Consider the following 17,437-nt stretch of genomic DNA (forward strand, 5'->3'; position numbering starts at 1 on the left):
TCTCTCAGGATAAGGACACACCTCTGAATTTAGGTTTACTACAGGTCACAGACTAAGGTTGATTATCATGGAAGTGTTGATTCCATAGTAATATGCATTTCCTTTGTTCTAATCACGGCTAGCTCAACAGTTACCTTTCCTGTGGGGACAATGAGTCTCCTACAGTATGCTAAATGTCAGCCATGACCTAATTAATTCTTTTGAAGCTACAGACCGTGTGAGCCAGACCAATGCTAATCAGTGTAGTTATTTGATTAGATCTAGCAAGTACATTGCTTTCAAAACATTAGCCGGGTTTTAACTTTTTAACTTTAACAGACCCGTGTATGATATTACCGACATGTAATTAGAAATGAGTTATATTACTGCGTTACAGCAAAAATGTATATATTACTGTAATTGCCTTACACTCAACACTGATTATGATAGATGCATCCTCAATGTTACTGTTTTGGCCAGTGAGTCTGACTACAATGCTCTTTCTCCTTCTTACTTATTTAGGGGACACCATCCAATGACATAGAGACAGAATTAGCTGCAGTGCCACAGTCAACTCCCAAGAAGGCGTCCAGCTGGTCATCCAGCCAGTTTCAAAATAGTTATTTCAAGTCCACAGAAGAAAAAAACCCTTACCCCGTCATGGACAGAGAAGAAGGCGACTGCTTTGTAACATAGCCCCAGTAACTCTGCTGGATAAGAGTGAACTGGTTGCTCAAGCCAGGTCACATTATAAGAGCATGTTCTAGGCCTAGGAAAAGAGTACTGAACTATTTTTTCTTTGTACACTTCATACTATGCTGCAGCATGATTATGTATAAAACCACACACTGTACTGTACATACTTTACATTAATTGTGTCTAGATTGTGATATTGTTATTTCCTTTTTTTTGAAGTAAAGACACAAAAGCACAAACACACAAAAGCACAAATGTAATGTGTATTGTTATATTATAAAACCACTATAACAGACAGGTGCAGTATAGAACTGTACAATGTACTTATTCTTACAATTTATTTATTCTTACAATTTACTTATTCAACTTTACTTGTACAATATACATATTCTTACGTTTTCCTAATATAACTGTGCAATTGGTTTGTTTATTCCTAGTAATGGCCATACCAAGTATTACTAGTATTGATAGTTTTTGACTCAGAAAATGTCCTCTGCCTCTTTGAATCCTGTGTAACTTCCAGTTGGGGAGGGGTACTCTTGTCTGATTGCTGCTATAACACAGGTAGGCAATGTTCTTCTGGTGCTACAGCCAAGGCGCTCTGCTCTCAGAACCCACTCCAGAATCACCCGGTAGGCCACGAGTCTGCATTGGCTGGGGGAGAGGGAGAGCTTTGGTTATTTCACTAAAGAAGTGAGGCATTTATTTATAATAAATAATAATACATTTCATTTATAGAGGGCTTTTCATCATACTCAAAGACACTTTACAGTAAAAACCAGCACATATATCACATTAAAAACAGATAAGCAATAAAACCAACACATACAACAAGCATATTTAGAAGCAATTAAAAACAATAAAAACAGTAACTATCAATTCAATTTTATTTATAGTATCAAATCATAACATAGGTTATCTCGAGACACTTTCAGGTGAGAAATGTAAGATTATTGTATGTGGAAAGCTAATCTGAAGAGGTGTGTTTTGATTAGTGTTTTGAATGTGTATTTACAACTAAAAACAAATGTACCTAAAGCTAGACAGAGTCACGAAAGCCTGTTGTACTCACTCATTAGACAGCTGGCCATCAGGTCTGTCCGGTTAGATCATCCTTATAGATCAGATGGGGAAACCTCTGTATGGGCGAAACAATGTCCGTAAACTCGCAGATACCACAATTAAATATCATAGTGAGAGCAAGCAAAAAATAGCATGGTATCCCATTAATGTACCAGTAGTAAGGTGGTGTAAAGGCTAGCAAGACTGCGTGGCTTTCTTTGGTGTCTTCTGAGACGTCCAACTGCTGTTTGAAATCTGAAAACAAGTAGGCAAGTACAACAGTCATTTAGTACAGTCATTGTATTCAAATTATTCAAATGTCTACTATATATACTGCCTCTTTTTTAAAAGCTAAGTCAAAAAGCCACACAAGCCTAACAACAAAGTGCTGTGGATATGAAGGTAAATGTTGCAAAATGTGAAATGTTTAGCTGTCATTGTAGTTATGTAAACATCAATGTACACTTTTTTAGTGACACCCCATTCGGAAAATGGTGTAAATATTTTCTGTGAGTAAAAATTTCAGTAAGAGCAAATTTCTACAAGCTCCTATTTTATCAGCTCAAATGTGTGCATGCATATTGAATACAAGTGAAAATGTTTCATTGTTTTTATACAAGTTCTCCCACTTTGCAACATATTTTCCTTCATATGTGGACAACATACTTTGAGTTAAAAGGCGATTATTACACACACATATTTTACCGAGTTGTGCCTGCCTGCCCTCTCCGTGAACCATCACCTTATCGTGGTGGAGAGGTTTGTGTGTCTCTGTGAACCTGAGGGCTGTGTTGTCTGGAGCTTTGTGCTCCTGGTAGGGTCTCCCAAGGCAAAGTGGTCTCAGGTGAGGGGCCAGACAAAGAATGGTTCAAAAACCCCAATGAAAAAGCTAAGCAGAGATGGAGTGACCCTGCCCGGAGGAAGCCCGGGGCCCGGCCGGGCACAGCCCGAACAAGCTACGTGGCAACTCCCTCTCCATCCCATGGGCCAACCACCTGTGGGAGGAACCGTTGGGGTCGGGTGCGATGCCACATGGGTGGCAGTGAAGGTCAGGGGCCTCGACGGACCAGACCCGGGCGGCAGACGCTGGCTCTGGGGACGTGGAACGTCACCTCTCTGTGGGGGAAGGAGCCGGAACTGGTGCGGGAGGTGGAGCGCTACCGGTTAGATCTGGTGGGGCTTACATCTACGCACAGTCTTGGTTCTTGAACCATACTCCTGGATAGGGGTTGGACTCTTTTCTTCTCCGGAGTTGCCCAGGGTGTGAGGCGCCGGGCGGGTGTGGGGATACTCACAAGCCCCCGGCTGAGCGCCGCTGTGTTGGAGTTTACCCCGGTGGACGAGAGGGTCGCCTCCCTACGCCTGCGGGTTGTGGGAGGGAAAACTCTGACTGTTGTTTGTGCATATGCACCAAACAGGAGTTCGGAGTATTCGGCCTTCTTGGAGACCTTGACTGGAGTCCTGCATGGGGCTCCAGTGGGGGACTCCATTGTTCTGCTGGGGGACTTCAACGCACACGTGGGCAATGATGGAGACACCTGAGAGGCGTGATTGGGAGGAACGGCCTCCTGATCTAAACCAGAGTGGTTGTTTGTTGTTGGACTTCTGTGCTAGTCATGGATTGTCTATAACAAACACCATGTTCGAACATAGGGATGCTCATAAGTGTACCTGGTACCAGAGCACCCTAGGCCGAAGGTCAATGATCGATTTTATAATCGTTTCATCTGATCTGAGGCTGTATGTTTTGGACACTCGGGTGAAGAGAGGGGCAGAGCTGTCAACCGATCACCATCTGGTGGTGAGTTGGGTCAGAGGGTGGGGAAGACTCTGGACAGACCTGGTAAGCCCAAACGTAGTGCGGGTAAATTGGGAACGCCTGGAGGAGGCCCCTGTCCAACAGACTTTCAACTCACAACTCCGGCGGAGCTTTTCGTGCATCCCTGTGGAGGCTGGTGGCATTGAACCCGAGTGGACAATGTTCAAAGTTTCCATTGCTGAAGCTGCGGCGAGGAGCTGTGGTCTTAGGGTCTTAGGTGCCTCAAGGGGCGGTAACCCACGAACACCGTGGTGGACACCGGTGGTCAGGGAAGCCGTCCGACTGAAGAAGGAGTCTTTCCGGGATATGTTATCCCGGAGGACTCCGGAGGCAGTTGCAGGGTACCAAAGGGCCCGAAGGGCTGCAGCATCTGCCGTGAAAGAGGCAAAGCAGCGGGTGTGGGAGAAGTTTGGAGAAGACATGGAGAAGGACTTTCGGTCAGCACCAAAGTGCTTCTGGAAAACTGTTCGCCACCTCAGGAGGGGAAGGGGAACCATCCAAGCTGTGTACAGTAAGGATGGGACACTGTTGACCTCAACTGAGGAGGTAATAGGGCGGTGGAAGGAGCACTTTGAGGAACTCCTGAATCCGACTAATACGCCCCCACGTTAGAGGCAGAGCTGGAGGATAATGGGGGATTGTTGTCGATTTCCCAGGCGGAAGTCACTGATGTAGTCAAACAACTACACAGTGGCAAAGCCCCGGGATTGATGAGATCCGTCCAGAAATGCTCAAGGCTCTGGGTGTGGAGGGGCTGTCCTGGTTGACACGCCTTTTCAACATTGCGTGGAAGTCTGGGGACGGTGCCAAAGGAGTGGCAGACTGGGGTGGTGGTTCCCCTTTAAAAAGGGGGACCAGAGGGTGTGTGCCAATTATAGGGTATCACACTTCTCAGCCTCCCTGGTAAAGTCTACTCCAAGGTGCTGGAAAGGAGGGTTTGGCCGATAGTCGAACCTCGGGTTGAGGAGGAACAATGCGGATTCCGTCCTGGTCGTGGAACAACGGACCAGCTCTTCACTCGCAAGGATCCTGGAGGGAGCCTGGGAGTATGCCCAACCGGTCTACATGTGTTTTGTAGATTTGGAGAAGGCGTATGACCGGGTCCCCCGGGAGATACTGTGGGAGGTGCTGCGGGAGTATGGGGTGAGGGGTCTCTACTCAGAGCCATCCAATCTCTGTATGACCAAAGTGAGAGCTGTGTCGGGTTCTCGGTAGTAAGTCGGACTCGTTTCAGGTGAGGGTTGGCTTCCGCCAGGGCTGCGCTTTGTCACCAATCCTGTTTGTAATATTTATGGACAGGATATCGAGGCGTAGTCGGGGTGGGGAGGGGTTGCAGTTTGGTGGGCTGGGGATCTCATCGCTGCTCTTTGCAGATGATGTGGTCCTGATGGCATCATCGGCCTGCGACCTTCAGCACTCACTGGATCGGTTCGCAACCGAGTGTGAAGCGGTTGGGATGAGGATCAGCACCTCTAAATCTGAGGCCATGGTTCTCGGCAGGAAACCGATGGAATGCCTTCTCCAGGTAGGGAATGAGTCCTTACCCCAAGTGAAGGAGTTCAAGTACCTTGGGGTTGTGTTCGCGAGTGAGGGGACAATGGAGCGGGAGATTGGTCGGAGAATCGGCGCAGCGGGTGCGGTATTGCATTCAATCTATCGCATCGTTAGACGAAAAGAGAGCTGAGCCAGAAGGCAAAGCTCTCGATCTACCGGTCAGTTTTCGTTCCTACCCTCACCTATGGTCATGAAGGCTGGGTCATGACCGAAAGAATGAGATCCAGGGTACAAGCGGCGAAATGGGTTTCCTCAGGAGGGTGGCTGGCGTCTCCCTTAGAGATAGGGTGAGAAGCTCAGTCATCCGTGAGGAGCTCTGAGAGAGCCGCTGCTCCTTTGCGCCGAAAGGAGCCAGTTGAGGTGGTTCGGGCATCTGGTAAGGATGCCCCTGGGCGCCCCCTAGGGAGGTGTTCCAGGCACGCCCAGCTGGGAGGAGGCCTCGGGGAAGACCCAGGACTAGGTGGAGGGATTATATCTCCAACCTGGCCTGGGAACGCCTCGGGATCCCCCAGTCGGAGCTGGTTAATGTTGCTCGGGAAAGGGAAGTTTGGGGTCCCCTGCTGGAGCTGCTCCCCCCGCGACCCGACACCGGATAAGCGGACGAAGATGGATGGATGGATGGATGGTGCCTGCCTGCCAAGAAAAGTAACGTGACGAGTAATGATTTCTGGGGCAAATCGCGCTATCAAAACATTAGCTAGCAGTGGCAAACACAATTTTAACAGAACAGCCTTCAAAATAAAAGCACGACACTTGGTAACTGAATTGCACTATTATCTTATGTTGAGTCTCAGCTTTTATTTCAAAGGAAACAATGCTAAACCGGAAATGGGGTACTGAGAAGTGAATTTGCTTGATAATATAAATATTCTCTCTGTGCCATATATTATATATTTGTTCTGATTTCAGTTGAAAAAATTAAACATGTTATAATACTATCAATGACAACATCAGGTGCTTGGGAGTCAAGAGATTAACTTTAGAATGAGTTGCCTATTATATGATAATGTGTAATGCGTCATGTAACGTTAACGAAATGAAGGTTGGATTAGCTAGCTAGACAATTCAGTATGAACCACTAATTTCGCGCTGCAATATATTAACATTAACGTTAGCCTGTCTGACCACAACCAAACGAAACGTAAACTCACAATACCAAGAAAATGAACCTCATCATATTCTTCTAAATGTCCATGAAATAATTACCTTTTACACAAAGCGGAGCTGGAGGAGATTAACGTTAAACTTTTGCTTGATCACACAACAGACACACACAGTGGAGCGGGGGGAGGGTCAAAGCGAGGGAAACGTTAACGTTTGAAGTGCCGCGAAAGTCCCGCTCGGATTAAAAATACGGAAAATGTACTGTAAATAATTCATAGACGAGGACCCACAAATAATATTGAAGCGGGGTATAATGGGTGTTTATTTGACCTAACGTTACAGAAAATACCTCAAACAAAGCAGCTCAGTTGGTAAAAAATCAGTTTTTTTTAATCTCCAAATCCCAAAGTGCTGATTAATAGCACACGGTAATGCCGTTGTGAACACAGCTCACGTTAGCTAACGTCAATATTAGCTATAACGTTATTAGCATTAAGCATCGAAAATTAACAATTGAATGCTACCAAAACAGGGGGCAGGCCTGAGCGGGTGGCTATAGACCGTCTCAAGCCTCCTCATGTGGATATTGGTGAACCGCTTCCGCTGGCCCAGCCACCTCGGCGAGGGCGCCCCCCTGTGGTGGCCTCGGCCCCTGCCCCTGCCCTGCCCCTTGCCCTTTGCCCTTCTCCTGTTAAGCGCAGCCGTTACGGCCACCTGGTCCGCCCCCCTACACGTTGACGTTTTCTAGGGACTGTTATGAGCTGGACTGTTCTGTTTTGCACTAGCGAAAAGTGTCCTATGTTCTCTTTGGGGTACCTGTTTGGTCTGGCCCTGTTATTATGGGAGAATTCAGGGGGGGCCTGTGTGGTGACCCACAAGTAAGACTAAAAGAGACATTCACCAAGGGACTGTACCTTTAAGGGAGAGGTGTTAGGGATTAACGTGGTGTGTGGCCGCTGCTGTTCTCTCTCACTGTACAGTGTTATATACTTATTGAAGTGGAGCGTAAAGACAGACCCAGGCTCTTGGTAGGCGGTGTCTGATGGTGCCGGTTGGGGATGTGATGAACAGTGGCAATAATAGTCTTAATTAATATTGGAACAGTGACTTCAAATGGTAGTCGTAGTAGTTCATGTCATATCAGTGCGCTGGTGCAGCAGGACCACGGCGACAGCTGCAACCAAGATCTTGGTGCCAACGTTCTCCAAGGAAATACGCTGGGTGAAAAAACATAAGGACTCCGGGGAGTAAACTCCCCAGAAGCTAGGATTAGTAACAAGCATTTCTGGGACGGGATGCACACAAATGGTAATAGAAAGGGAGAGGAGAGAGCAGCTCAGTGTGTCAAAGGAAGGAAGTCCCCCGGCAGTCTAGAACTATAACAGCGTAACTAAGACAGACAAGTCAAAAGGAGAGGTAGCCTGTACAGGCTTGGAACTCTCCCCTGCCGGATTGGGCTGTCATGGCCTGCCTCCCCCTACTTTTGTTATATTATTAATCTAACGACTATGAAGAGAAGCATGTGGGCCTGGTTAGGCGGACCCTGCAACTCCTCACTCCCTAACTATAAGCTTTATCAAATAGGAGAGTTTTAAGTTCATTCTTAAATGCGGTGACAATTTCTGCCCCCCAAACCCAGATTGGGAGCTGGTTTCATAGGAGAGGAGCCTGATAACTGAAGGCTTTGGCTCCCATTCTACTTTTAGAGACTCTAGGTACCACAAGTAACTCTGCATTCTGGGAGCGCAGTGCTCTAGTGGGACAAAAAGGTATTAGGAGCTCTTCTAGATATGATGGTGCTTGACCAGGTGCTTTGTAGGTCAGGAGAAGGATTTTAAATTCAATCCTGGATTTTACAGGAAGCCAATGCAGAGAAGCTAATACAGGAGAAATATGATCTCTTTTCTTAGTTCTTGTCAGAACACGCGCTGCAGCATTCTGGATCAGCTGGAGAGTCTTAAGGGACTTATTTGAGCAACCTGACAGTAGGGAATTACAATAGTCCAGCCTGGAAGTAACAAATGCATGGACTAGTTTTTTGAGACAGGATATTCCTAATTTTGGCAATGTTATGAAGATGAAAAAAGGCTGTTCTTGAGGTTTGTTTTAGATGGGCGTTAAAGGATATATCCTGATCAAAAATAACCCCTAGATTTCTGACAGTAGTGCTGGAGGCCAGGGCAATACCATCCAGCGTAGCTATGTCTTTAGATAATGAGGGTTGGAGGTGTTTAGGGCCCAGCACAATAACTTCAGTTTTGTTAGAGTTTAACATCAGAAAATTATAGGTCATCCAGGATGTTATATCTTTAATCCACGCTTGAAGTTTAGCTAGCTGACTGGTTTCGTCTAGTTTGATTGACAAGTATAATTGGGTGTCATCCGCATAACAGTGAAAGTTAATTGAGTGTTTCCTAATAATATTACCAAGCGGAAGCATATATAAGGAGAATAGAATTGGTCCAAGCACTGAGCTTTGTGGAATGCCATGGCTAACTTTAGCGTACTTAAAGGATTTATCATTAACATTAACAAATTGAGATTGATCAGAGTAATAGGACTTAAACCAGCTTAGAGCAATACCTTTAATGCCAACTAAATGTTCCAATCTCTTTAAAGTGATGGTTTGGAGTAATTTCACCCTAGGGTCCTTTGTACCATGACCTTGAGCCAAACACCCCCCCAGAAGCTTTTTTCACCTGGGTCTAACATTGGGAGAGTTAGCGTAGAGTAGCGTTATCAGCTGAATAGCTTAGCGCTGGGGCTAATGGACCCACGTTTGTATCTCGTAAATGACCCCACTAATAATGCCCGAAATGATACCAAACTTCTACACTAGTACAAATAGGTTATGCATTCATAAAATGATGGATTGGAAAGTTTATAAGTACACCAGAAGTTTATGAACACTTGCCTGCTCTCTTCTGCTCTCTGTTGCTGCTGCTGCTGCTACCTGCAGTTAGACGAGTGCTTAGGGCCGTCTACAAATTACTACACCGAAAAGAGATACAACAAAAATATTTATTAATTTAATGATTAAATAAGGTAATGTCTCCAAACTTACCTCAATTATTACTTGTCTCCTACTAGTTATACTACAGCACTTACTTAAAAAAAAAAGTTAAATTCAAAAATATTTTTGTTGCATCTCTTTTCGGTGTTGTAATTTGTAGACGGCCCTAAGCACTCGTCTCACAGCAGCAACAACAACAGCAGAGAGCAGAAGCCAGCAGGCAAGTGTTATTTACATAAACTTCTGGTGTACTTACAAACTTTCCAATCCATTGTTTTATGAGTGCATAACCTATATGTACTAGTGTAGACGTTTGGTATCATTTCGGCATTATTAGGGGTCATTTATTTAGATACAAACGTGGGTCCATTAGCCCCTGCGCTAAGCTATTCAGCTGATAACGCTACTCTACGCTAACTCTCCCAATGTTAGACCCAGGTAAAAAAAGCTTCTGGGGGGGGTGTTTGGCTCGAGGTCATGGTGCAAAGGACCCTAGGGTGAAATTACTCCAAACCATCACTTTAACAGGATTGTATAGTCAATAGTGTCAAATGCAGCACTAAGATCTAGTAAAACAAGAATGGAGACAAGTCCTTTATCTGCAGCAGTTAGAAGGTCGTTAGTAATTTTCCCCAGTGCTGTCTCTGTGCTATGATTCTTTCTAAATCCTGATTGAAAGTCATCAAATAAACTATTGCTATGTAGAAAATCACATAACTGATTAGCAACTACCTTCTCAAGGATCTTGGATAGAAAGGGAAGGTTAGATATAGGTCTATAGTTTGCTAAGACCTCAGGATCGAGGGTGGGGTTTTTCAGAAGAGGTTTTATCACAGCTATTTTAAATGACTGCGGTACATAACCTGTTAATAAAGACATATTGATCATATCTAGTAATGAAGTGTTAACCACGGGTAATGCTTCTTTGAGTAGTCTCGTTGGGATGGGGTCTAAGAGACAGGTAGATGGCTTAGCTGAGGATATCTTTAACATTAATTGTTGAAGGTCTATAGGATAAAAGCAGTCTAAGTATATGTCGGGAATAGTCATTCTTTCTAGCGGTCCTGCGCTTAAAGGTGAACCGTTAGAAGTTGAGGACAAAAGGTGATAGCTTTAATCTCTAATTGTTATAATTTTATCATTAAAGAAGCTCATGAAGTCATCACTACTCAGAGCTAGAGGAATAGATGGCTCAGTAGAGCTGTGACTATCTGTCAGCCTTGCTACAGTGCTGAAAAGAAACCTTGGGTTGTTCTTATTTTCTTCTATTAGTGATGCATAATAGTCTGATCTGGCCTTTCGTAGGGCCTTCCTATAGGTTTTGAGACTTTCTTGCCAATCCAAATGAGATTCTTCCACTTTGGTGGAAGGCCATTTACTTTCAAGGTTTCGCAAGATTTGTTTTAATTTGCGAGTTTGGGAGTTATACCAAGGTGCTAGTTTCCTTTGCTTCATCATCTTCTTTTTGAGGGGAGCAACAGAGTCTAGAGTCGTCCGTAGGCAGGTTGTAGCACCATCTACAAATGTATCAATTTGAGAGGGACTGAGGTTAAAGGGGTGATAGAATGATTATATAGAGTATTTCACACTGTTCCTTATGGTCTCCTAATGGGGTATGTAACATTGGTTGGGCTGAAAATGGCCTGGTTGATATTTTATTGGCCCTTATGCATCCCTGTGTTTTGGCCCTATTTGTAACAAGAGCTTTTCTTCCAAATATGGTATGCTCGGGAATATATAGATGAGCTGTGCGCTGATTGGTTGAGCAAATCCCCAATATACACACATTAGAGAAGCGACAGAATCTCATAATCCAGACACTGCAATGTTTCATTACCAAATTCACTTCTGAGACTTTTTTTATGTGAGAAATCAACTATATAAAGCTCAAATATTGGCTTTTTTACAAAAATTGATGGCTAATTACAAATTTGACAATCATAATAATCACAATAATTCACAATCTCCGTGAACCATCACCTTATCGTGGTGGAGAGGTTTGTGTTTCTCTGTGAACCTGAGGGCTGTGTTGTCTGGAGCTTTGTGCTCCTGGTAGGGTCTCCCAAGGCAAAGTGGTCTCAGGTGAGGGGCCAGACAAAGAATGGTTCAAAAACCCTATGAGTGATCGAGGTAGAGATGGAGTGACCCTGCCGGAGGAAGCCCGGGACCCCCGACTGGAGCCAGGCCCAGACGGTGGGCTCGTCGGCGAGCGCCTGGTGGCCGGGTTTGCCACGGAGCCCGGCCGGGCACAGCCCGAACAAGCTACGTGGCTCCCATCTCTCCAGCCCATGGGCCCACCACCTGTGGGAGTAACCGCTGGGGTCGGGGTCGGGTGCGGTGCCACATGGGTGGCAGTGAAGGTCAGGGGCCTCGACGGACCAGACCCGGGCGGCAGACGCTGGCTCTGGGGACGTGGAACGTCACCTCTCTGTTGGGGAAGGAGCCGGAACTAGTGCGGGAGGTGGAGCGCTACCGGTTAGATCTGGTGGGCCTTACCTCTACGCACAGTCTCGGTTCTGGAACCGTACTCCTGGATAGGGGTTGGACTCTTTTCTTCTCCCGGAGTTGCCCAGGGTGTGAGGCGCCGGGCGGGTGTGGGGATACTAACAAGCCCCCGGCTGAGCGCCGCTACATTGGAGTTTACCCCGGTGGACGAGAGGGTCGCCTCCCTACGCCTGCGGGTTGAGGGGGGGAAAACTCTGACTGTTGTTTGTGCATATGCACCAAACAGGAGTTTGGAGTATTTGGCCTTCTTGGAGATCTTGAGTGGAGTCCTGCATGGGGCGCCAGTGGGGGACTCAATTGTTCTGCTGGGGGACTTCAACGCACACGTGGGCAATGATGGAGACACCTGGAGAGGCGTGATTGGGAGGAACGGCCTCCCTGATCTAAACCAGAGTGGTTGTTTGTTGTTGGACTTCTGTGCTAGTCATGGATTGTCTATAACGAACACCATGTTCGAACATAGGGATGCTCATAAGTGTACCTGGTACCAGAGCACCCTAGGCCGAAGGTCAATGATCAATTTTGTAATCGTTTCATCTGATCTGAGGCCGTATATATCTGGTGGTGAGTTGGGTCAGGGGGTGGGGGAAGACTCTGGACAGACCTGGTAAGCCCAAACGTGTAGTGCGGGTAAATTGGGAACGTCTGGAGGAGGCCCCTGTCTGACAGACTTTCAACTCACACCTCCGGCGGAGCTGTTCGTGCATCCCTGTGGAGGCTGGGGGCATTGAACCCGAGTGGACAATGTTCAAAGTTTCCATTGCTGAAGCTGCGGCGAGGAGCTGTGGTCTTAGGGTCTTAGGTGCCTCAAGGGGCGGTAACCCACGAACACCGTGGTGGACACCGGTGGTCAAGGAAGCTGTCCGACTGAAGAAGGAGTCTTTCCGGGATATGTTATCTCGGAGGACTCCATTGTGGGAGAAGTTTGGAGAAGACATGGAGAAGGACTTTCGCTCGGCACCAAAGTGCTTCTGGAAAACTGTTTGCCACCTCAGGAGGGGGAAGCGGGGAACCATCCAAGCTGTGTACAGTAAGGATGGGACACTGTTGACCTCAACTGAGGAGGTAATAGGGCGGTGGAAGGAGCACTTTGAGGAACTCCTGAATCCGACTAATACGCCCTCTATGTTAGAGGCAGAGCTGGAGGATGACGGGGGATTGTCGTCAATTTCCCAAGCGGAAGTCACTGATGTAGTCAAACAACTCCACAGTGGCAAAGCCCCGGGGATTGATGAGATCCGTCCAGAAATGCTCAAGGCTCTGGGTGTGGAGGGGCTGTCCTGGTTGACACGACTCTTCAACATTGCGTGGAAGTCTGGAACAGTGCCAAAGGAGTGGCAGACTGGGGTGGTGGTTCCCCTTTTTAAAAAGGGGGGACCAGAGGGTGTGTGCCAATTACAGGGTATCACACTTCTCAGCCTCCCTGGTAAAGTCTACTCCAAGGTGCTGGAAAGGAGGGTTCGGCCGATAGTCGAACCTCGGTTTGAGGAGGAACAATGCGGATTCCGTCCTGGTCGTGGAACAATGGACCAGCTCTTCACTCTCGCAAGGATCCTGGAGGGAGCCTGGGAGTATGCCCAACCGGTCTACATGTGTTTTGTGGATTTGGAGAAGGCGTATGACCGGGTCCCCCGGGAGATACTGTGGGAGATGCTGCGGGAGTATGGGGTGAGGGGGTCTCTACTCAGGGCCATCCAATCTCTGTACGACCAAAGCGAGAGCTGTGTCCGGGTTCTCCGCAGTAAGTCGGACTCGTTTCAGGTGAGGGTTGGCCTCCGCCAGGGCTGCGCTTTGTCACCAATCCTGTTTGTAATATTTATGGACAGGATATCGAGGCGTAGTCGGGGTGGGGAGGGGTTGGAGTTCGGTGGGCTGGGGATCTCATCGCTGCTCTTTGCAGATGATGTGGTCCTGATGGCATCATCAGCCTGTGACCTTCAGCACTCACTGGGTTGGTTCGCAGCCGAATGTGAAGCGGTTGGGATGAGGATCAGCACCTCTAAATCGGAGGCCATGGTTCTCAGCAGGAAACCGATGGAATGCCTTCTCCAGGTAGGGAATGAGTCCTTACCCCAAGTGAAGGAGTTCAAGTACCTTGGGGTTTTGTTCGCGAGTGAGGGGACAATGGAGCGGGAGATTGGTCGGAGAATCGGCGCAGCGGGTGCGGTATTACATTCAATCTATCGCACCGTTGTGACGAAAAGAGAGCTGAGCCAGAAGGCAAAGCTCTCGATCTACCGGTCAGTTTTCGTTCCTACCCTCACCTATGGTCATGAAGGCTGGGTCATGACCGAAAGAACGAGATACAGGGTACAAGCGGCCAAAATGGGTTTCCTCAGGAGGGTGGCTGGCGTCTCCCTTAGAGATAGGGTGAGAAGCTCAGTCATCCGTGAAGAGCTCGGAGTAGAGCCGCTGCTCCTTTGCGTCGAAAGGAGACAGTTGAGGTGGTTCGGGCATCTGGTAAGGATGCCCCCTGGGTGCCTCCCTAGGGAGGTGTTCCAGGCACGTCCAGCTGGGAGGAGGCCTCGGGGAAGACCCAGGACTAGGTGGCGGGATTATATCTCCAACCTGGCCTGGGAACGCCTCGGGATCCCCCAGTCGGAGTTGGTTAATGTTGCTCGGGAAAGGGAACCCTGCTGGAGCTGCTCCCCCCGCGACCCGACACCGGATAAGCGGACGAAGATGGATGGATGGATGTTACACCAGCAATCTCTTACCACATGTTACACACAATGTCACGCCACTTAGCTATACAACATATACCTAAATGTCTTATAAAGCTTACAACGGTGTCCGATTTCAAGTTGATTAATATTTGTGAAGTTTAGCTAGGTGTTTCGTTAGCTGCGACTGTCCCTTCAATCCTATCTATGTGTAGCTACAAATCACGGATAGTTAGCTTCATTTGTGGTCGTAATTCGAGTATATTTACAGTTTGAATTTCGTCACGCCACTTACACATCTAACTAAATGTCTTATAAAGCTGTCCGATTTCAAGTTAATGAATATTTGTGAACTGTAAGGGTTTCGTTAGCTGCGACTGTCCCTACAATCCTATGTGTACAAGATTGCGGCTAGTTAGCTCCATTTTTGGTCGTAATTCGAGTATATTTACAGTTTGAATTTCATCACGCCACTTATACAACATCTAACTAAATGTTTTATAAAGCTAACAACGGTGTCCGATTTCAAGTTAATGAATATTTGTGAACTGTAAGGGTTTCGTTAGTTGCGATTGTCCCTACAATCCTATGTGTACAAGATTGCGGCTAGTTAGCTAGCTTCATTTTTGGTCGTAATTCGAGTATATTTACAGTTTGAATTTCATCACACCACTTATACAACATCTAACTAAATGTTTTATAAAGCTAACAACGGTGTCCGATTTCAAGTTAATGAATATTTGTGAACTGTAAGGGTTTCGTTAGCTGCGACTGTCCCTACAATCCTATGTGTACAAGATTGCAGCTAGTTAGCTAGCTTCGTTTTTGGTCGTAATTCGAGTATATTTACAGTTTGAATTTCATCAAGCAAGTTATACAACATCTAACTAAATGTCTTATAAAGCTAACAACGGTGTCCGATTTCAAGTTAATGAATTTTTGTGAATTCCAGAGGAATTCTAAGAAGAGGCTAGCTATAGCTAGCCTCCTCTAGCTATAGCTAGCCTCCTCTAGCTATAGCTAGCCTCCTCTAGCTATAGCTCCATCCAGCCGCAGGCTCTCAATGAGACTCGCGGACAAGAGGTGTGTATTTCACCGATCGTTTGTTTAAATAACTCAACACATTATAATTACACACATTATAAGATTAACTGGAACCTATGGTAAGAGATTGCTGGCGTAACAAGCTCTCTGACCGCGCTCTCACTCACACACACCTGGCATTAGGAAAAGGTGAACTGCAGGCCCTGGAGCTCTGTCAGAGCACCAGCGTTTAGTAGTCCATTAGCCAAAAACCGGTGACTTTGCGCGGGTATGGAGTGCTGTGGGCTGCCAGTCGTAACGGAGCTCAATCGAGCTCAGAGCAGGCCGGGGTCTGTGAAGGAAGGCAGGCCCGGGCGGCGAGGCAACAACACAGGCAGCATCGGCGCTGAACTCCGACACACAGTTGGACAAAATTTGCAATTAGCCATCCATTTTCGTAAAACGGCCCATATTTGAGCTTTACATAGTTGATTTCTCGCATAAAAGAGTTTCAGAAGTGAATTTTGTAATGGAATAGCAGAGATCTAGTTTCGGAAGACTACCGGATCTCAGGTCAGTTGTGTAGCCTATGTAAATGTCGGGGCGTGACTGTTCTCTTAAGGTTCCGGATTTTGAGATGCTTACGTAAGCAACTAGCTTTGTTAAGATTCGCCCATTTTCAGCGGCAGTTTCAAAATATGAGATTTTCATAGTAAAGGGGTGTGTATGGGACTTTGAGCTTCTATGTATGTCCTATTTACCCACTGAACTGTCGTTATTCAACTATGACAGGGTAAAATTGGTTTTGCATTCTATCACCCCTTTAACATAAAGGTCCTCTGTTATGTTAAAGCATGACATAGAGTCAAATGCTGTTGGAATATCTTCCTTAAATTTAGCTATAGCACTGTCAGATAGGCATCTAGTGTAGAAGCTTTTATCTAATTTAGTATAGTCAGGTAAGAATTCAAAAGTAATTAAAGAATAATCTGATAATACCGAATTCTGCGGAAATATTATTAAATCCTCAATTTCAATACCATACGCCAGCACAAGGTCGAGGGTGTGGTTAAAACAGTGCGTCGCCTTGTGCACACTCTGACTGAAACCAATTGAATCTAATATTGAGTTGAAAGCAGTACTAAGGCTATCATTGTCAATGTCCACATGGATATTAAAATCAACTACAATAAGTACTTTGTCTGATTTAAGGACTAAACATGATTAAAAACTCTGAGAATTCAGATAAAAATTCAGAATACGGACCTGGAGACCTATAAATAACAACAAATATAATTGGCTGTAATGTTTTCCATTTTGGATGTTGAAGATTAAGAACAAGACCCTCAAAAAAGTTATAATTTAGTTTAGGTTTAGGATTAATTAACAGGCTTGAATCAAAGATGGCTGCAACTCCCACTCCTCGACCTGAGCCTCTAGGAATTTGAGTATTAATATGACTGGGAGGAGTGGCTTCATTTAGACTATCATATTCTTCATGGCCCAGCCAGGTTTCAGTAAGACAAATCGTTTACCAATACTGCTTTAGAAGACAGAGATCTAATATTTAATAGTCCACATCTAATTTTCCTATTTTGTTCTATCGTTGCAGTCGTTTTAATTCCAATTAGGTTGTTAAGTATATATATATATATATATATATGTGTGTGTGTGTGTGTGTATATGTTAGTGGGTCTGCAATCCCATCTGTTACCTTTTTTATTAGAGACATATTAATGTCATCACAATATTTTGAAGTTTTATTCATACTTTTACTTACAATCACTATAATTTCTTTGTTTTCTACAGTTCCCAAAACAAATGAGTATGGGTTTTTATCCACATGGTCCATCACAGAGTATTTTATCCCTGTGTACCTTATATCTTTGGCCAATTTAGGGCCCACATTAACAAAGAAATTGTTGAAAAAAAGAATTAACAAAGAAATTGTTGACTCTGTCAACCACCTCATTCATATTTGTCAAAGTCATATCATTGTCCTTGAAGTTTTCCAGATAA

At 45.7% G+C, this 17,437-nt stretch overlaps 1 long non-coding RNA gene across 1 annotated transcript; it reads right to left on the reverse strand.

Moving 5' to 3' along the window:
• Nucleotides 1-991: 991 nt before the first annotated feature.
• Nucleotides 992-1,994, reverse strand: LOC114572720 (uncharacterized). Its single transcript, XR_003694809.1, has 3 exons — nt 1,911-1,994; nt 1,748-1,813; nt 992-1,329 (listed from the first exon to the last, which is right to left on the reverse strand). It is a non-coding gene; the product is annotated as an uncharacterized LOC114572720 (long non-coding RNA).
• Nucleotides 1,995-17,437: the final 15,443 nt, after the last annotated feature.

This window comes from Perca flavescens, chromosome 18 (genome assembly GCF_004354835.1).
Source record: "Perca flavescens isolate YP-PL-M2 chromosome 18, PFLA_1.0, whole genome shotgun sequence".
NCBI lineage: Eukaryota > Metazoa > Chordata > Actinopteri > Perciformes > Percidae > Perca > Perca flavescens.